Source organism: Petaurus breviceps, unplaced genomic scaffold (genome assembly GCF_028583685.1).
Source record: "Petaurus breviceps papuanus isolate PSGF00001 unplaced genomic scaffold, PetGlider_PUasm1.0 172, whole genome shotgun sequence".
NCBI classification, from domain to species: domain Eukaryota; kingdom Metazoa; phylum Chordata; class Mammalia; order Diprotodontia; family Petauridae; genus Petaurus; species Petaurus breviceps.
The window spans coordinates 611,806-633,692 of NW_027185755.1; the positions used below are offsets into that span (position 1 = coordinate 611,806).

At 44.1% G+C, this 21,887-nt stretch overlaps 1 protein-coding gene across 1 annotated transcript in view; it reads left to right on the forward strand.

Annotated features, from left to right (window-relative positions):
- The first annotated feature begins 16,079 nt into the window (after positions 1 to 16,079).
- The window catches only part of ACSBG2 (acyl-CoA synthetase bubblegum family member 2), a 63,744-nt gene continuing 57,936 nt past the window's right edge, over positions 16,080 to 21,887 (forward strand). The window contains exon 1 of the mRNA XM_069082871.1: positions 16,080 to 16,284. The gene's annotated coding sequence lies outside the window, so the exon portion shown is untranslated. The remainder of the gene's footprint in view (positions 16,285 to 21,887) is intronic.

A 21,887-nucleotide genomic window follows, 5' to 3' on the forward strand; every position in this document is an offset into this window, starting at 1 on the left:
GTTTTCCCAGAAGTGTTTATCAAATAGAGAATCTTTTCCTAATAGTTGGAATCTTTGGGTTTATCAAACACTGGGTGTCTTACTTCATGTTACTATATGTTGTACATTTAATTTGTTCCACTAACTGACCTCTCTTTTTTTTAACTACCAAGTTGCTCTGGAGAATTACTCTTTGTTTGAGATCTGGTACTGCCAGGTCCTTTTCCTTTCCACTCCCCCCTAAACCCCCCATTAATTTCTTTAAGATTCTTGACTTTTTGTTCATGTAGATAAATTTTGTTATTTTTTTTCTAGCTCTATAAACCAATCGTTTGGTACTGAGTAAGTAAATTAATTAAGGTAGTATTGCCATTTTTATTATATTGTGTTGGCCTACCTATAGGCAATTAATATTTTTTCCAATTATTTCTTTAGTGTTTTGTAGTAGTATTAATGATTTTTATGTGTATCTTGATAGATTACTAAGTATTTTATAAGTGCCTTAGTTTCTATCTTTCACTGCTGAGTTTTATAATTAATATATAATTATTATTAATTTCATTATTATATAATATATTACAATAATATAATTATTAATATTAATTATATAATAATCAATCATATAATAAATATATAATAATTATTAATTAACATCAGAAATGCTGATGATTTATGTGGACTTATTTTATATACTGCACTTTTGCTGAAGTTCTTAGCTGTTTCAATTGTTTTCATTTTTTTGTATCAAAAGTTAAAAAAAGAAAAGTCTAGCAAAATGAACCACCCCACACTGTCTTCAACTAACAGTTTATTCACTATACTGTATTGATAGTCTCTTACCTCTGCAAGGAAGGGAGAGAGTTACATTTTCTCACCTCTTCCTCTGGACTGTTTGCCCACTATTTCATTTTGCTGTTCTTTTCCATTTACATTGAAGTTACTGTTTATATTTTTTCTATAATCTGTTTATTTCATATGCATCAGTTCTCATATATCATCCCATGTTTCTCCGAATTCTTTATTAGTCTTCCTTCCTTGCTGACTTGGTGAAATTCCATTACGTTCAGGTGCCAAGATTTGTTTAGTCATTCCCTAATTGAAGGGCAACTACTTTGTTTTTGCTTCTTTGCTATCCCAAGTGTAGAATGCAGCTATTTAAACCACTGATTTAAAACCTCAGACTGTTCAAACCTGTTAAGTAAGTGTATATGGACAGGTCTAAAGCCTTCCTGAATGGCTAGCCTTTTCAGGTCTTCTGAGATAAGCTTACTGATTTCTGTCACTATGGAGAGCTTAAATAACCCAGATCCAACCCCCAGAAAGCTTTGTCCTTAGAATGAGACAAGAGCAGAAATTAATCAGAGAAAACTGAGGATACCATATACAGGAAGACAGCTTTGTGTAGAGGAAAGATCATTGGATCTGGAGTCTCAGGGCTTGGGTTCTAATTCTAGCTCTGACCCATAACTACCTATGTGACCCCAGGAAAGTCACTTACCCTCTTTGGAGGCCTTCATTTCCTCATCTATAAAATGAGATTAGAACAGGTGATTTAATCTAAATTCTTTCCCCCCACCCCCAACCTAAAATATAGGAACTCAGCAAGCACTCATTCATTCAAGCACCAGCTGTGTACAAGACACAGTACAGAGAATGAAAAAATGAAATTGTCTCAGTTTCCATTCTCCTGGGGGCGGGAGGGTGGGGCGATACAGTATGTACACAAGCAGGTAAATACAAAGTATATTCAGAAAAAAAAAATTTAAGTAATGGCATCTGAGCTGTGCCTTGAAGGAAGCTGGGGATTTCAGAGGTGGAGGTGAGAGGCAGCACATTCCAGATCTGTGGGGCCACCTGGACAAAGGCATGGAGGTGGGAGATGGAAGTATTATGCTGGGGAACAGGTAGCAGACCCATTTTACTGGAATGGAAAGTAAGTGAAGGAGAGTGATAGGAAATACAATTGGAACAGCAAATGCAAGCTAGTCTTCAGGAGGACTTTAAACACCAGACTGAGGATTTTGTATTTTACCCTAAAGGTAACAGGGAACCAATGAAAATGTTTGAGTAAGGGAATAACATGGAAGGATCAGTGTTAATATTCCTGTTTAGGAATATTGGGGAAATGAGATATGAAATTCCATAAGGCTCCTGAAGAGTGGATTTAGAGGTGGAAGGGGGCTTAGAGATCATCTATCTCCTACTTTCATGGAAGGGGAAAACCTATTTTGATTGATTGATTGCCCAGGAGTCACCCCAGGTTCTCTGACTCCACAGCTATTGTTCTCTTTGCTGCACTAGGTTGCCCATGTGAATGTTTTGTTGTTATTATTTTGTTTTATCTTTTTTTTGTGTGTTTTTGTTTTCAGGAAAGATGAAATGTACTAACAATTGTGTTTATTGTTGGAATTGTACCCTTTTTTAAAATAGAGAACTCACAAGTAGATTTATGAGAAAATCTGACCCTAGTATCTCCTGGGGGCAGCTTCCTGTGGAGATTTTTTGTTTTTGTTGGTTGTTTTGTCTCTCAAAGTTATGTTTCTTGGACTGTTAATATTAAGTCACAACTGACCACAGCCCCATCTCTAGTTTGCAGATACAGCCTTGGAAACCAGTGGAGTCGGATGGAGGCTGCAAACTGGGGTTCCTTCTGTTTCTCCTTTGATACTTAAAGGCTGTGTGAGTCAGTTGGAGCAAGTCACTGCATTTCCCCAAGACTCTGTTCCCTCATCTGTGATATGAAAATGGAATTCCAGAATGTCAGAGATGACCAGAGACTGAATGAAAGGACCTGATGAAATCAACCCACTTGGGAGAGAGGGGCAAGTAAAGTGGAAAGAACATTGAGTGTTCCAGTCCACCTCTGGCACTTGTGTGACCTTGGACAAGTCATTTAATATTCCCAGGTCTTAGTTTCTCCATCTGTAAAATGAAGAGTCTGAACTATGCTCTTGTGACTTCTCTGTATCTTAGATTTCTCATCTATCAGATGAGAACAGAATCATTAAATGTAAGCCCTAGGAGGGGCATGAGATATCATTTCATCTCTTATTTTACAGATGAACCTCAGAGAAGGAGAGGGGCTTGCCTAAAGGGCCGCTTAATTGACTTATCCCACTCACTGATGGTAGTAAGAGAGGTAAGATGCCTAGTAAGGGGAAGTGCTGACATTCAAACTCAGATCTGCAGAATCCCAAGATCCAAAGCTCATTCTTCTTCACTACTTTCTTCCTCCTAGAGGTAAATACTTTGTAAATGTTAATGTTGAAACAGAAATAGGAGCTGTTATTTTTTCCAGCATGAATAACAGCTGTGGAAGGAATTCCTTTCTGGTAAGCAGGTATTCTGCCACCCACAAGCCAAACTAGTGTTTTCTAGTACAGTCACCAGTCACCTATTTATCCAGCCCTATCGTCATTGTCCGATGGAAGCTACTTCACATCTTGATGGTGTACATTCTGATGCAATTTTGGGGTAAACTTGGAGTGTTTCAGATGACCATCAAAGCACAAGGCCATGGGGTTGTGCAATCCTGTCCAATCAATCTTTGATCAAGTGCCAGGAAGGCCAAAGAATTAGAGTCCAGGGGGCCCTAGTCAGGAGATTACCCACATTACCCTGATTTGTAGTCTTTAATCAGGCAAATGAAACACCTTATGTGACCCTGCAGCCATTGTGGGGATGAAAATATGGTCCAGATCTGTGATTTCATCAGTGTTGAGAATTCCCCTTGAGGAAATTCTCTATCAATGTAGGTTGGCACATTATTCTTCAATTTATTGTCTTAGGGTGTTGCCTGGGGCTACTAAGAGGTTCCCAGACTTGCCCAGCCTGTGTCACAGGTGGGACATGGACCCTGATCTTCCTGGCTTTGAGGCCAGCCCTCTATTCACTCCACCATGCTGCCCCTCAGGTAAGAAGAACAACCAGAAATGAAAGAATTTTAGGTCTGGAAGGGAACTCAGCCCATAGCTAGATCATAATCCTCTTCACAGTAGACCCAAGAAGTGATGATCTGGGTTCTCCTTGAAGACCATCAACAAGGAAGCCCATTCCCCTTAATAGATAGATAGCTCTGATAGGAAGTTTTTCCTTGTACCCAAACCTACACCTGGCTCTCTGCTTCTAGTCTTGGCTCTGGCACTTACTAGCTATACGACCTTGGCTAAATCATTGCATCTCCCTGCAGCTTCCATTTCTGCATCTGCATAGTGGGGATGAAAATATTTGTGCTTAACTACTTCACAGAATTTTTGTTTGTAAATCCTAAAAAATGGGTGTGCAGTTGAGCTGTTCTTATTACTATCTATTATTCTTCATGGTTCCTTGGTTGTATGCCTCCTCTCTGGTAGCTGCTTTGGGGGAACTAGTGGTGCTTCATTGGCCTAGCCCCCTCACAGATGGTAGATTTAATTACTAGACAACCAAAGCTGATGGGGCTAGCCCATTCAATATACACATACCTCTTGTATGTGAAAAAGATTTTACTAAAACATTAAGCAAATCAATCACCTTTTCTTTTTGTCTATGAACCATAAAAAATTCCAGTGAGAGCAGTACAAAAAAACCAAACCAAAACCACACAGTATATATAAGATAGTTTCCTCTATCTTGACTGTGATCTGCTCCTTTTCTAACTAATGGCTTCTTTATCTTTCTCTCACAGGCTATAATCACCATTTATGGCCTCATTTGTTTCCGCCTGAAACCTGTTCTTAGGGAGATCATCAGAAATAATCATCTCCTTATCACCTTTTTGTCACTTTTACTTAGCTGAATAGATGTTCAATCTCCCACTGAAGAGTAAACTCCTTGAAATTGAGAACTGTCTAATTTTTGTATCCCCAGCTTCTGGCACAGTGATTGGCCCATAATGGGTACTTTATAGGGGTTTGTTAAATGAGACATTTGTTAAATGGTCTGATGCACAGGAACTTTCTGTACAGGTTCAGGCTTCCTTAGATCAATGATCTCCAGAGTGTGGGATATGAGCATCCCAGAGAGCATATAAGACATTGGAGTATGGGAAGAAAAATACTAGAACTAGTATTTGAATTTATCTAAAAAAGGAGAAGGAATTTAAGCTTTACTAATATTTGTGGTATCCTCACTGGACGATAAGGCAGATGGTCATGTGTGATGGGGGGTTTAACCGTGTCACTATCAAGCAATCAAGCAAGGATTTATTCAGCTTCTATTCAATTTCTATGTTCCAGAAATTGTTCTAAGCCAGGGGTGGGGAATCTGTGGCCTTGAGATCACATGTGCCCTCTAGGTCCTCAAGTGTGGCCCTTGGGACTGAACCCAAACTTCGAAGAATAAATCCCCTTAATAAAGGGATTTGTTCTGTAAAGCTATAAATTTGTTCTGTAAAATTTGGACTCAGTCAAAAGGCTGCACCCAAGGACCTAGAAGGCCTCAAGGCTGCACATTCTCCACCCCTGCTCTCATTGGGGGATACAAAGGAAAGGAAAAACACAATCCCTCTCCCTGAGTGTTAGTGGGGGTGACAACATGCACATGACCATTTAAACAACAATGGCATTAATAACTAGCATTTATATAGTGCTTCAGGGTCATTTACAGTGCTTTGCCTAGTTCCTCACAAATATGATCTCATTTCCTCCTTACTCTTGTTGGAGGTAGCTGCTACTGGAAGCTTCACTTTACAGAAGAGGGTACTTAACTAGACAGAGGTCCAGAGTTACACAGCTAATAAATATCTGAGATTGGATTTGAATTAGGGTCTTCCTGACTCCGGGTCCTTTCCACTGAGGGGAGGGGGGACGTAGAAGAGAAGAAATACCTTGGTGAATGAGTACCTTTTGAATGCATGCCCAGTTTTGGCTCAGTAACCAAAAATCTATTTCTTGTGTACCAGAAAATACTCATAGATGCTCATATCAGATTACATCATCCAGACATACTGTACATGCTCATGAGGGGTTAGTCTTGGCTGGGTCCCCATTATATGCACCATTTAGAAATATAATAAATATACATATATTGAGGGAGGTGTGCAAACTTTTTTAACTGAAGGGTTATGTGATCAAAACAATTTGGAGACCCCTATACTAGAAGCCTTAGACCAGCGGTGGTGAACCTGTGACCCTGAGGTCACATGTGGCCCCCTAGTTCAAGTGTGGCCCTTTAACTAAATCTCTCTGGGTCCTCAAGTGTGGCCCTTTGACTGAATCTGTCTAGGTTCTCAAGTGCAGCTCTTTGAATCCTTCTAGATCCTCAAGTGTGGCTTTTTGATGGAATCCCTCTAGGGCCACACTTGAGGACCCAGAGGGCCACATGTGGCCTTGAGGCTTAGATTTAGACAATCTTCACTGAGAGTATACCCTGACCAGAGTCCATCTGGCCCAGCTGTTTGCAGTATGGTGGCAATGAGGCCAAGGCCAGCAGGTGCAACATCTGCTTATTGTTTAACCTGACACCTGCAGTGCTATGCCTTGGACAGTGACTGACCTCTGAACCCTTCTCTGCTGCCCCCACCCCCCACTGGATGCAGCCCAGAATCATAGTGTCATAGCTTAGTGTCAGGGGTGGAATTTGAACCCAGATCTAGATCCAGAACTGTAATCTCTGATTATTGCCCTCCGCACCCTGAGTTTCTGTAGCTCTTGGGGCTGAGATGTGATCACGTGTAATCAGTGACCCTTTGTTCCTGCCTATATTTGCCTGCAACCATGCAATTTTATACTGCCTTGAAGACCTGACTAAAAATGGATCCCAGAGAAGAGGGCATCCTTAAAGTTCAACTAAAAAAAAGCAGAAACGATGTTGGAAGTCATTGAGTTTTGAAGGCACTCTAAAAGGAGTCAGGGGCTTAGAATTAGGGAAGAGCTCTACATGAAGTCAGAAGTCCTGGGCTCTGAGTACCAGCCCTTCCACTGAACTGATAGTATGGGAGAGCAACGTTCCATCCCCTCCTGTTGCACTTACCAGATCCCCCTCCTCCCATGCCAGCAGCAGTGCACTCTCTCTTCCCCTCAGAATCCCTCCCAGCTCTGTGTAGGAGATTGAGTTTCCAGCCTGGAATCGGGAAGACCTCAGTTCAAATCCAGTTGTAGACATTTACTTAGCTCTGTGACCCTTGACTTCCACCACTGTATAATGGGAGTAATAATAGCACCTAGCTCCCAGAGTTTTTGTAAAGTGCTTAGCATACAGCAGGTGTTTAATAAATGCTTGTTTCCTTCTCAACCTGGACCTTCCCTCAGCCTCTGGAGGCTTCTCATCAGGGAATGTTCCTCTACCCCTTTAGCTCCCTTCTCCCACTGGTGAGCTCCTCCTGGGTTCTCCATTTTAGCAGGGAGTCCAGGTGGGGCATGCTATATTCCTCCCTTTCCTTCACCTCTTTGCCCTCAAACAGCACCTCCTCCTCTGAATTCGAGCTCCTCGAGGGCCAGGACTGTCTTTCTGTTTGCTAAACTCTTCTATAACACTTACTATGTGCTAGGTACAGTGCTCAAAAATTTTAAAATCATTATCTCATTTGGTCTCACAACAACCTTGCGGGAGATAGGTTTTTTATTATTCCCAGATTGGGAAACCCAGAACAGAGATGAAGTGACTCACCCAGGGACACACAGCTAGTGAATGTCTGAGGCTGGATTTGAACTCAGATCTTCCTGACTCATATACTAACCCCCTGTGTACCTGTATCCCAGCACCTGACACAGCTGGGCACATAGTAAGCCCTTAATAAATATTTCTTGACTTCTGCTGCCTGGCTTCCTTCAATATATAGTTAAGGTGCCACCCAAGGTCATTCATGATCAGTTGTCAATTCTGTTGCCTTCCTGGAACTGCTTTGTCTCTCTCTTATGTATTTGGTATGTACTTCTCTGTGTGACTGTCATAACCCCCTAGAAGAATATACTCTTCTACACAGCAGGTACTATTTCAGGTTGGTCTTTGCATCCCCAGCCCTGGCTCAGGCCCTTGACAATGTTTGTTCACTTGGAAGAGTGCTGGGAAAATGAAGAAAACAGAGCTCAAAGAACAATGCAATGAAAATTAAGTTGACAGGTAAGGCTCCAATCCCTGTGCAAACACCAGAAAGGGTCTGTGTGGAAGGCGGTCTTCCTTTATGCTGTCTTTCCTTCCCAGCCCCTATCCGTGGCCCCCACTGTGTTCTTAGGGAGGAGACTTTTTGTGTGTTTGCTGGGAGGTGTCTTTCGTGTCAGAATAAAACAAAGCAACATAGGGGGGTGGCACATGCTTGTAATCCTAGGTAACTGGGTGGTCTCTTGAGGCTGGGAGTTCAGAGCTGCAGTGGGCTAAGTCCATCAGATGTTCATCCATGCTAAGTTTGGCATTACAGTGTTGGCATATGGGGTTGGTGGCACAATAGGCTACTTAAGGAGGGACAAGACTGATCCAGGTCAGAAAAGAAGCAGGTTAAAGCCTATGTGTAGAACAGAATGGCACCTAGCCATGAGGAACCTCAGTACTTCCAGTTTGGATGAGAAAGAGAGATGGAAGAAAGGAAGGAAGGGAAGCACGGAGGAAGGAAGGAAGAAGAGAAGGAGGGAGGAAGGGAGGGAGGGAGGAATGGGCACCAGATTTGGAATTAAAGGACTTGGTTTTAAATCTGGCTCTGCTAATTAACATCTGTATGTCCTTGGGTAGGTCATATTACCTGTCTTGCATCTCACTTTATGTTGTCATTTACCTGGGCCATTGTAAAAAAGGATTGGACAGCTGGGTGATACAATGGATAGAGTGCTGGGCCTGGAGTCAGGAAGCCTCCTCTTCCTAAGCTGAAATATGGCCTTAGACACTTACTTACTATCTGGGTGACGCTGGGCAAGTCACTTCACCCTATTTGCCTCAGTTTCCTCATCTGTAAAATGAGCTGCAGAGGGAAATGACAAACCACTCCAGCCTCTTTGCCAAGAAAATCCCACATGGGGTCACAGAGTCAGACATGATTGAACAACAATGGGTTGGACAAGGTGATCTTTGATGCCCCTTATAACGCTCGTTCTATGATTCTAGGTCATGCCTGCTGGGGGTCAGAGGGCAGGTCTCAAGGTTGGGACCTTAGGGGGCTGCTGGTCCAACCCTGACTTGAAATGGTCGTCCCACCTTTGCTTGAAGACCTCCAGGCAACTTGTTACATCTGGGAGGTTCACATCTCACCTTTGACCATCTTGGTGTGTGTAACCTTGACAAGTCACAAGCCCAGTGCTCATTGAGTAGCAGGCACTTAATGTTTATTGATTCATTCATCCGACACAGGAGAGGATTTGGACGCTAGGTGACCTGAGGCCCACTTTTGTTCTAGGTCCATGATCCCATGATCCTGTGAGCTTCTCCACAGCTCTAATTGCTAGGGGGAGAATCTGCACTTCTGCTACATTTATCCACTGCTCCTAGTTCTATCCTTCAGGCCTTTGTTAAATGGTTGAATGAAAAAAAAAACATTAATTAAGCACTCACCATATCAAATCTTCCTTCCACATGACAAGATTCAAATACTTGATGACAGTTATCCTGGTGTTGGTGCCATGGTCCTTGAAGTGGAAGGAATATTAAGAGGTCATTTAGCAGTGAACAGAGCACAGGTCCTGAAGTCAGGAAGACCCCGAATTCAAATCCAGCCTAAGACACTTGACACCTGCTAGCTGTGTGACCTTGGGCAAGTCACTTAACCCCAATTGACTTGCCTTCCCCCCTCCAAAAAAAAAAAAAAGAGAGAGAGATCATTTAGCCCAACCCCTTCTTTTTACAGATGAGGACGTTGAGGCCCAGGGTTGTTAAATAACTTGCCCAAGGTAACTACATAGGTAGTGACTGAGCTGGAACCTGAACCCAGGTCTTTTGACTCTTACACCCATGCCTTTCCATTCCAGGGACCTTTAGCAATTCATTGTCCATTGTTCATTCATTCCCTGTGGTGATTCTGACTCTCTGGACTTTGCCTCCACAATTCAGCTGCTTTTTCACCCTGGAACAACGTTCTGCCGTATCTCTCATGGGCAAGTTGCATTTGGTTGCCTACATTTGTGAGGGTGGGCTCTGGTGAGCCATGCTTCCTTCATTCCTCTCCTGGCTGTGCTTTAGACTCTTCAAACTTCACCTCCATCCCCAAGAGTAGCTTCTCTCCCCTCCCCACTGCACCCTCTCCTTCCTTTCAGTTCCCTTTTGTGTATTGTCTTTCCCTATTAGAATGGAAGTTTCTTGAGGGCAGGAACTATCCTTTTTGCTTTTATCTATATCCTCAGCCAACAGTACCAACAGACACATAGAAAGAGTTTAATGAATTCTTACTGCCTTGAAACAAGAGGCAATGGCTTAGAAGATGGGGCTGAACCAAAGAATGTAAAATGTAATTGATATAAATGACTTTTCATACACTTAGGTTTAAAAAAAAATCAGCTTGCCAAGTTCTAGATGGATATAGTGTGACCAGATAACAATTCAGCTGAAAAAAGACCTGGAGGGTTTTAGTGTCTTTAATGCACCGCTTCCTCCCCTCCCCCAAGTATCTCCCAGAAACAAAGACCCATTTTTCATTTTTTAAGCAACAATAATCTTTAGGAATATTGAAGTCAGGGCTTCAAGGACAGCAGTGGCATGTAGCTACCACATAAATAAATATATGACTGAAAAGCAGGTGGGCTAGTCACGTGGTCAGATCAAGGGATAACTGGGAATAGCATGTTCATATATGACCAAGAACTGGACAAAAGTCCTCAGCCTGTTGTGGAGGATTTATGGATCAATTTAAGTGCTTTTCTTGTAGAGGATTTATGGGGGAAGTGACCAAGAAGTGAGGACTTGGATGGCTTGTGATTTACATGGTGATGAGTTCTATGAAACTACCAAAGCAAATATGTCTTACACTTAAATTTAAAAGAAAATCAACTTCACAAGTACAAGGGAGAGGGGTATGTGGCTAAGGAATTCATCTGAAAAAGATCTGGGGTGTTCCTGTACCTTAAGCTCAACACAAGTCAGCAGTGTAATTTTGCAATTCAATTGTTTCAGTCCTGTCTGATCTTTGTGACCCCATTTGGGATTTTCTTGGCAAAGATACTAGTGATTTGCCATTTCCTTCTCTAGATCATTTTACAGATGAGGAAACTGAGGTAAAAAGGGTTAAGTGACTTGCCCAGGATCACACAGTTAATTAGTCTGTGAAGTAAACTTGAGCTCAGGTCCTGACTCCAGACCTGGCATTATATCCACTATGCCACCTAGCTGCCCACCAACAGTATGATATGACAGATAAAAGAAAATGTTGTGACCACACAACACCTTAATTAAGGCATTAATAGTAATATTCAGAAGTTGAGGGGTCCCACTGTACCTCATTATGGCCAGATCACTTCTAGAATATTGTGAAAATACTGGCCATTTATTATGACTTCTTTCTTCTCTTATTCTACACCTTATGTTAAAGAAAATGAAAAACTCCTTTACCATTCTCTCCCTCCTTTGCCACATTCTCTGAAGAGGTGACCTTTTTTCTAGCCAAGGCCAACCTCATTTATTTCTTTCATGCCTATTTCCTTCTGATGCTTCCACCTGGAAATCAACCATATTCTCTCTCTCTGTCTCTCTCCCTCCCTTCCTCCCTCCCTCTCTTCCTCCCTATTTCCTGGTTCCTTTCCTGATGTCTGCATAACATACCTAAGTCTCTCTATTCCTAAAAACAACAAAAACGCTCCAAACCTTTCAGTTTAAAAGTTCTGACCGATGCAATTTAAAACTAGGATTCCAAAAGACTTGTGGTAGGGTGTGCTTCTCTACTCTTGACAGGCTAAATGTATTCAAGGCACAGAAGGAGACAGACATCTTTGGACATGGCCAAGTGTGGATTGATTTTGTTTGATTATGATTGTTACAAAGATTGTGTTTTTCTTTCTTCCTTTTACTTAATTGAAGGAGTGGGAGAGCTATCTACAGTGTTGCAAAGAAGAAGGAGGAGGAAGAGGAGGAGGAGGAGAGGAAGGAAGAGGAGGAGGAGGAGAAAAGAGGGTGATTGAAACATTTTTTGAATGTCCAGAAGAATAGAAGGAAATACATAAAGAAACACAGACAAGCAAGACATCTTTGGAATATTGAATTTATTATCTACTATAAAAAAGCAAGCTGTATGTATTGGATTCATTGTTTTGCATGTAATGCTCTTTTTCTGTTCAACTTTATATATGGAAACGTTTTTTGGTGCTAGTTTTGTCCAGAATTTTTATAAAATTAAATAACAAAAACCCAGCCCTGTCACCCCATCAAGATAGTATGCTAAACACCCTCTTTCATTTCCGGCAAAACTCTTGCCTTCACATCCTCACTGCCCACAAATTCTTAGCCGCCAGAGATGCCACCACTACACCATCACTTCTCTCTCAAAGGTTAATGTGAGAGATGACTCACAGTGAAATTTCCTCATTTTTTTTTAACTCCCTGTTACATTCCTATCTCTTCTCCATACTTTGTAAACCAGTTCAGTCTCTCAAGTAACTCATGATTTCCCGGAAATGAGGTAATTTGAAAGAAAACCATACTAGTCCACTTCTGATTGGGCACTGCCAAATTTGGTGAAAGGAAATACATAATGAAGGACTGAAACTGCTTTGTGCCAATGAATTAACACTAATGAAAGATTGTGAGCTTGCCTCACCAGACAATGGTGAGGTAGGACAGGTGTTAGAGGTGGAATTAGGATCAGGACAAGAGAAGCCCGAAAGCTTCCACATTCACACTCCCTGGTGGATGCCATTTGAGCGACAGGGGCAGTGCCCTTTCTTGAGAGAAATAATAGAGACCTTTTCTGATCTCAGACTCTGAACTTTTTCATCTCACACATTAGCAACACACACACACACACACACACACACACATACATACACACCGGGTCACCAGTCACCAAAAAACTTCAGGCAATGAAGAATTCATACTGTGTACATATGGTCGTATGTATTTGTTGTTCAGTGGTTTCAGTAATGTCCTACACTTTGTGACCCCATTTGGGGATTCCTTGGCAGAGACACTGGAGTGGTTTGCCATTTCCTTCTCCAGCTCATTTTACAGATAAGGAAACTGAGGCAGACAGGGTTAAGTGACTTGCCCAGGGTCACATAGCTAGTAAGTGTCTGAGGCCAGATTTGAACTCAGGAAGATGAGGTTTCCTGACTCCAGATCCAGGGCTCTATTCACTTCATCACCTAGCCGCCCTATATAAATGTGTGTGTATATGTACATATACTTATATATGTGTATATATGTCATATGTATGCAGTAATTAGGCATGAGTATATGTATGCAGCAATTATGATTGAAGGTGAGGCTCATGTTCTCCATTTACATTCACTTATTAAACTGAATTTCCCTTTTAAAAAATTCACTAGTGTATTAAACATTTTGCCCCTTGTTTTCCATTGACAGGGGCAAGACAAAATTATCCTCTCCCACTCTAGGGAGTAAATAAAAGCTTAAGGCTCCTTAGCAATATAAAATAGGGCTTCACTAGTTTACTGAGTTAAGATACCCCTGGAGTCTTAGTGATTTAAATTCAATGGTAGTAGGTCTGTGCTTGGTGACCTTGACTTTGTGTGTAAGTGCCCAGGGCCATCAGTAATTGGTAGAATGCTTCTAAGCCAGATGAGAACCTCAAGGACCTGGCACCTCATTTGTCTTAGGGACCTACGTCTCTCCCCAGGTACTTCAGAGCACTTAGGAGTAGTCAGGATGTCTAGCAAACAGTTCCCCAATTGTGTTGCTGAGGGAGTTGTTTTCAAGGTGTTGGCTGTTTGGTGGGGGGTGGGGAAGGTGGGGTGATGGGTTTGGATCGGGGATGTCCCCTTTGTGGGGAATGGAGGGGGCTGGGGAAGAGCACAGGAAATGATGTAACGTCTTATCTTTTCAAATTCAGTTTCCCCTTCTGTCTGCAGGCTTTTACCAGTGCTGCTGGTAAGTGCACCTAAATGGTAATTATTAAGCCTCTAACTCAGCAGTCAGCCCCACCACAAACAGCCCCATCACCGAGAGTCTTGGTAATGCTATTACCAAGCTGGGAGATCAAGGATGGGTCACATGGCCTAAGGTGAAAGAGTCTTGGGTTTTGGCATTTTATTAATTCCTTTTCTGACACGAGGTATGTGATCCTAGCCTTCTTCCTTTCTTTCAGCCTTAGTTACCTTATCTGCAAAATGGGGACAATAATACTTGGAGACTGTCGTGAGGAAAGCCTTTGTAAACCTCCAACAGTCAGTTGATCAATAAGCATTTATTAATGTGCCAGATGCTGAGCTAAGCAAGGGGGATACAAAGAAAGGCAGAAGAAAAGCCCTGCCCTCAGAGGGAGACAACATGGAAACAACGAGGTGGGATTGTGGGTGGAGCACCAGATTTGGACTCAGGAAGTTCAAACGTGGCCTTAGATACTTACTAGCTGTGTGACCCTGGGCAAGTCACTTAACCCTAATCTGCCTCAGTTTCCACATCTGTCAAATGAGCTGCAGAAGGAAATGGCAGGCCACTCCAAGTATGTTTGCCAAGAAAACCCCAAATGTGAACTCAATCAAACAACAAAAGGAAGGTGTTAGCATTAAGGGCTTTCTGGAAAAGGGCAGATTTTAGCTGGGACATGAAGGAAGCCAGGAGGTAGAGATTCATTCATTCTGATGAAGAGGGAGGAAATTCCAGGCCTGGGACAGCCAGTGAAGCTGCCAGACCTGGAGATGGCAGATCTGGTCCAAGGGAACAGCCAGGAGGCTACTGGAAAGGTGGTGGGGATTAAAATGTGAGTAACCTGGGAAAGCAAGAACAGGCTGGGTTAAATGAAAAGTTTTGAATGCTAAACAGAAGATGTTATATTTGCTTGACACAAATGTGATGTATTTTTTTTACAGAGGCCTAAGACAGTGGAAGGAACAGCACAGACATTGGTCATTGGACTCCAGTCTCTAGGGTATTGAGCAATCTTTTTCATTAGGTTTTAAAGCGTACAAAGGAAGGCTTGGATTTCCATCAAGCCTATGACCGTTTTTGGGACAGGATTTGTGATTTCACTGGGTATCGGGGAATTCCCTGCCAGGAAATAACTTCTACCAACGAAAATCATCTGCTGTTGGGCAATTTACAGTGCAGGTCACTGAAAAGTAAAATGACTTGCCCAGGGTCACACTGGATTCAGATCCAGATCTGTAATCCCCTCCCCTCTGTGTTTTAGGGTAAATTTTTCTCTATTCCAGGGTCTCCCAGGTATGGATGAATCTCTTCCTTTAGGCTGTAGATTGCTCAAATGCAAAAACAGACATTGGGAATTCCTGCACGGGGCTTTACATAATGCAATAGGCGCTAAATAAAAAAACCCAACACCTCCCCCCCAAAACAACAAAAAACTGGTGAATTTAATTATAATCCTGAACTCCAAGGTGAAGGGTTCTCAACCTGGGGCCCACAGACAGAGACAGGGATACATGGGAGGGGGAGGGTCTGTGAACTTGGATTAGAGAAAAAAAAATTGATATCTTTATTTTCACTATCCTCTGACCTAAAAGTAACATTTCTTTCAATTATTTAAAGACATTATTCTGGGTAGGCAATATCGTCCACCAGACTAGTCACCAAAGGGGTTCAGGATTGAGCTGTCCTTGTCCACTCCTGTTTCCGTGACCCCTCTTGGGGTTTTCTTGGCAAAGATACTGGAGTGCTTTGCCATTTCCTTCTCCGGTGGCTTAAGGCAAACCCAGGTTAAGTGACTTGTCCAGGGTCACACAGACTTACTAGGGTCAGAGGTTGCATTTGCACTCAGGTCTTTCGACCCCCTGCGCCATTCAGTCGCCCGGACAAGGTCTTTCCAGTTCTGAATGCGCCCACACCCCCTTTTACTCTGCTGCCTCCGGTCCCTCCCTCGGGGCCCCCCAGCCCCACTAATTGCTCCCCTGGAGCCCTCGATGCAGCAGTGCGCCCTGCCAGCTGCCGGCTCCGCCAAGGTCAATGACCCGGGGTTTCCCTCTCCTAGGGAAAGGGTGGGTGGGGTCTGGAGGTGGTGGTGTGTTCCCGGCTTCGGGCCCCTGATTGGCCGCGCCACTTAGACCGCGCTCCTGGCCCCGCCCCCGGGGCGCCCAGCGGTCCCCCGCCGGGACTAGCGGCTCTGGTCGTGCCGCCGCGGGGCAGGATCTGGTCCAACCCCTTCCCGGCCGGCGTCGTGGCCCGCCTCTCGGCCAGCGAGGCTAAAGGCGGCGGTTCCGCGTGCCGAGCCCGCTCTCGCCGCTTCTGCTGCTACTCCGAGGAGCTGGTGCCAGGCGGGCGGGCAGCTCCCTGCATCCCTAGCTCAGGGTAAGGCGGCTCTGGGTCGGCCCGGAGCCCGGAGGACTTCCACGTGCCGCTGCACAGCTGCTTCGCGCGAGAGGAGTGTGTGTCAGTCCCGGGGGCTGGGGGAGACAGCCTGGCTTTCCGGCCCTCCGCGTGGCCTCCCTGCCTGCCTTCGGGGCCCCTCCCCGTCCCCCCCGCCCGCACGCGCGCTCCCCCCGCCGCCCCCCCCCCCCCCCCCGCCTTCTAGCTCTCCTCCCTGCCTTTTGGTTTTGCCCCCAGCCCATGCCGACCTTCTGTTCCCACTTCGGTTTTCTGCTGAGCGTCCCTTCCTTCCCCTCCTCACCTCCTTCCCTGGAGCCCCGAGCATTGGGCTGGGACACCAAAGAATTTGGTTTGAGGTCCCCGGCTCTTATCGTGTGACTGGGAAGGACCCTCTGTCGCCTTATCTGTAAAACGGAATGGTTGGACCAGGCGGCGTCCAAGGGACCTGCTGGCTTAGATGCTTCAAGGTTGAAACTCCGCTTATGGTTCTAGCTTTCACGCCCCCTCCCCCCACTGCTTTCTGGGGGGACTCTGTGGTCCCTGTCAGGCTGCCATCGGGGGAGGACTTGGGTTTGGGCTGCCTGAGGGTCTCCATCCCCGGCTTTATCACCTAGCAGTTCCCTGGGCACTCTTATCTGGAGAAGCTTGGGGCATCCTTCAAAGCCTTCCGACTCGAGTGTGGCAAAGTTTGGGAACAGAGTACTAGGGAGTTCCTAGGACTTTAGCGCTAGAAATGAACTTAGAGCAGCCTGTCCCTTCTCCCGGCTAGGGAAACTGAGGCACTTAGCAAGTCAGAACTAGCGTGCAGATCTCCTGATCGCTGTGACATCCCTGACCACCTCGCATAGGTCCTTATACATCCCTGATTTGTTAGGGGGCTATCTACTCCAATTCCTTCATTTTGCAGAGGGGAAACTGAGACCCATAGAGGGATAGTGGCTTGCCCAGAATCACAGGGGCAGTATAAAATAGCAAGTTAGGTATGTGTCGAGGTGAGTACTTGGACTGGTTTGTCCAGAAAAAAAAGAGTTTAGGACGAGTCTTGTTGCAGTAGAGGGTAGAAAACAGTGTTAATAGTCAAAAGTTAACTTGTACTTGTGGGTCTGGGTCACTTACTAGTCCAGGTACCCATGGGCAGGTAGGAACGCTATGGCCACTGATCATTTTGGAATCTTTCCTCATCAGTAGTGGAGATTACAGTTGAGGGGCCTGCCGGCCTTTCTCACTTCTCCTCTAAACCTACAAAATGGGCATAAATAAAACCTGTCGATCATGTTGGAAAAACCATTGTAAACCTTAAAAAGCCATCGGAATGACTCCTTTTTCTTAGAGGCTCTCCCGGCTGGTGGGAGGTGCCCTTTCTCGGTGCTAGCTTGTTACTCCTTGGGGAGGGGAGCTCATGAAAGGCTACGTTGATAGGACAAGATTAAAAAAAAAAACTCTCACCCTGGGAATGAGAGCTAAGGAACAACAACAGCCCCAGCCCCTGGCATTCAGTCCCAAGAGGCACAAAGAGAAGTGGCCTGAGCCCTCCCCCTAGATTCAGGTGTTGGGGGAAGTTAATTATAATAGCAGAGATCCTGTTTCAGGATCGCTCAGTAAAACAGCACTGGCTTCCAGTAGCCTTGGGGGGAGGGGAGGAAAGAGTGGGGAGTGACTGGCTTGTCCCTGGGCTTTCCAAGTTAAGCAAATATTTGATCTGGATTGGGGATCCCTTGGGGCCCTGAAACCTGGGGCTGTATAGAGCTGCTGGGGTCTGTGAGAGCCTGCTTGGGGGCTCAGGCAGGTTTCTCCCCCAGGCTCAAGTACCCCTTATACCAGGTTGGTAAGGAGCTAAGCACTCTTCTTCCTTGCCCTGGTTTTTAAAAATCTTCACATTTGGAGGATTTTTGAGGTAGGGCAAGGAGAATGAATTCTAGAACCAAAGATTGTGAGAGGTGAAAGGGCTAGCAGAACAGAGAATATCCTAGCAAAAGGAACCTTAGAACATGGGATGTTAGAGCTGAAAAGTACCTGTGAGATTGCCAGGGCCTAAAGTGAGGCCAGTTCCGGGAATTCCTCTGGAGACAGGAGAGAGTAGGGTGAGGAGGGACCCAGTTTCAGAGTTTCATCAGCTCTAGTAATTTGAATGGGTTTTTACATCATTTGCCTAGATCAGTATGTCTAGATAATTTCTACAAACCTTTTTGAGGTCCTAGGCTGAGCGCTTAGTATCTAATGACTCCCCAGTGGGAAAGAATCATTCTAAAAAATAAATTTTATTGATATCTTTTGGTTTTTAAAAAAATTACCTAATTTTCCCATCCCAGAGTACCAAACTTTATAACAAAGAATTTTTTAAAAAAATGAAAAAAAATCAGCAAAACAAGTTGGGAAACATTTTTTAAAAATCTTATGATATATGCAGCATTCCACATGGGTGGGACCCCTACCTCAGCAAAGGAGTAGGAAGAAGTATCTGTCAACTCCTGTTAAGTATGCACTGGGGATACAAAAATAGGCTAGAGACAGTCCTTTCTTTTTTTTTTTTTTTAAAGCAATCGGGGTTAAGTAACTTGCTCAAGGTTACATGGCTAGTTATTTCTGGGTGTGGTGCTGAGTATGTGAGCCTGGATTTGATGCAGGTCATCCCGACACTGGAGCCAGTGCTCTTACTCGCTGAGCCACCTGGCCGCCCCTAGAGACAGTCCTTTCAAGGAGCTATCTTACGGCTTCTTCTCATCTGGCTTCTTGGGATTGACTTTAGTAATTTTGCAACATTAGAATTTGGTCATTTGGTTATTTATAGTTACATGGCCTTTTTTTTTGTTCTTCAGTTGTATGAATCTCTGTATTATACTAATTTCTTTTTGTTCAGTCATTTCAGTTGTATCAGAGTTGGCAAAGATACTGGAGTGGTTTGCCATTTCCTTCTCCAGTTCATTTGCCAAATGAGGAAACTGAGTCGAATGGGGTTAAGTGACTTGCCCAGGGTCACACAGCTATTGTCTGAGAGCCAGATTTGAACCCAGGTCTTCCTGACTCTAGGCCTGGCACTCTGTCCACTGCCCTCTGGAACTTTTAGTAGGTTAGTTAAGCTGAACTGTGCAGAAGAATAATGTAGCTTGGAGCCTGGTGATGAAGGATTCTACGTGCCAAAGAAATGGGCTCATATTTTATCCAGGAGGGAAGAAGCAGTCAGGGGAGTTTCTTGATCCTTCTTCCCACCCCAAAGAGGCAGGTGGAAGGGGTTTTGGGGATCAGCTGGGTTGGGATGAGTAAGAACAGTTCCAGGTATTCGGACCCTGGAGTCCCCTTATGATGCTTCGAGGTGATTCATCTTTAGAAAGATAAATCTGAAAGGCTTCTCAAAGGGTGTGTTTCCAGCTCAATCAATTTAAATGGTTAAACATAACAATTATAATAATAGCATTTTATATAGCGTATTAAATCCAAGTGCTTTATATAACTTTTCTCATCTGAGCCTTAAAAAGTTGGTACTATAGCATTATTATGCTTATTTTATAGATGAGGAAATGGGGGTTCAGAGAGGTAAATTAACTTGTCCTTGTTCATTCTGAGTCTTTCAGGCTGGGTCTTTCTGAGACCTTTTCTGTCTTTCTCCCTCTACCACTTGGAATGGGGGAAGCTGGGTACCTTCTAGCAAAGAAGCTAGTGGCTGAGTGCACTAGCAGCAGGGGAGTGGGGGTCCCAGAATCATAGCATTTCAGAGTTGGAAGGCCATCTAGTCCAGGGGTGGGGAACCTTTGGGCAAGGAGCCACACTTGAGGACCTAAAGGGCCACATGTGGCCTGGAGGACGAAGGTTCCCCACCCCTGATCTAGTCCAACACATTTCTAGAAGAAAGTCTTTGTAACATTCCAGGAAGTGGCCAGTCATCCAACCTTTGCTTGGAGATCTCCACTGAGGAGCCTTGTACCTCACTTGGCTGGACTTGCCCTCAGGCCCTGGGGTCAGCTCGAATTGTTGGGTAGCTTTTTTCTTGAATGAACCCTAAATCAGTCCTCATGCCAGTTTCCAGTCATTACTCCAGGTTCTGACCTCAGGAGCCAAAGAGTTAAGTTTACATCATCTGGGTCATTGCCTTCCTGTCTGAAGCCTTTTCCAGTTTACAGAACTATTTCAGAAAGTTCATTGCTCTTCCTCAGGCCTTTCTTTTTGAATGTCCTTATCAGGGTTCATATTAAAAACAGGGGGAAGAGAGGGAAGGGGGAGGGGTGCAAGTGAGTTAGAGGGTAGCCTGGTTGGGGAAAGGGGGAACTGCTTGTGTGCCTGCAGGTTTCTTTATCTAGGGGCTTCCCTCACCTCCTCATAGGCTCTTTGCCTTCCCAGAAGATATGGAAAGAAACCTGGAATATCCCTTTTGGGGTATAAAACAAACTGATAGGAGAGGTATGATAGATGGCTAAAGACCATATATCTAGCCTAATTACACCTTTCCCTATTTTACAGATTGAGAAACTACAGCCCAAAGAGAAAAGTCAATTTGCCCAAGGTAATACAGTAAGTCAGTAACAGTGTCACTCAGAATGACTGCATATTGGGGCCTCCCCTTCCCCCATAGGGGCCAATTTATCATTTTTTCCTGTAGTGAGAGCCTCAGAAATTTGTCCAGGAGTTTTCAGTCTTCCTTGATCAAAGAGTAGAAATCCCTGCATCCCTTAGGCATTTCCTGAAGCTTATGTTATGGATACTGTGCCAAACTTGGAGTCAGGAAAACCTGAGTTTAGATCATGCCACAGACACTTAATAGCTCTGTGACCCTGGGCAAATCACTTAATGGCCATCTGCCTCAGATACCTGATCTGTAAAATGAGGATAAGGGAACTTAACTCAATGGGGATGTTGTGGAAATCTCCTTAGACAGGTGTGTAAAGCACTTTAAAGACCTTAAAGCATTCTATAAATGTTAGTTATCATGTAAAACTGCAAAGTGGGGGCCAGGGAGAGGGTGTAGTTTTCCCTGTACTTTGCTCAGAAGGAAGCTATGCATATGTTTAGAGTGCTGGGCAAATGCCCATTAGGTAGTTACACAACATTCCTTCTGTCTGCGTTGGGGAGGGGTCTGTGTCCCTAAAGCCCCTGGGAGTTGTACCTTTTCCCCAGTCAGGAAAAGAGGTAGAGAATGACTGTTGCAGTAATGACAGAGCTCACTCTTTAGAACAAAAATTCTTAGCCATTTTGTGCGTCCTGGACCCCTTTGGCTGTCAGTCTGGTTAAGTCTATAGACCCCTTCTCAGAGTAAATGTTTTTAAATGAATTAAAAAAAAAAACAAACAAAAAACCCAAGCTGGATTACAAAGGAAATCAATCTCTTGATTTTCAAGATAGTTTATAAAACAAGTTCATGAACCTCCAACTTAAAGCCTTCCTTTAGAGCTGGCCTGCCTTAGTTATCTGAGAGTCAGTTGATGCTTGAGTTTGAATCTTGTCTCCAAAACTCACTAGTTCTGGATCCCTTGACTGAGCTTACTGCTGTGAGCCTCAGTTGATCCATCTGTAAAATGGGAGTGATAATCCCTGCCCTGTGATGGAGTACAGGGTGATGAGGAATGTGGGAATGGGATCCCATGATTTCTAGCTGT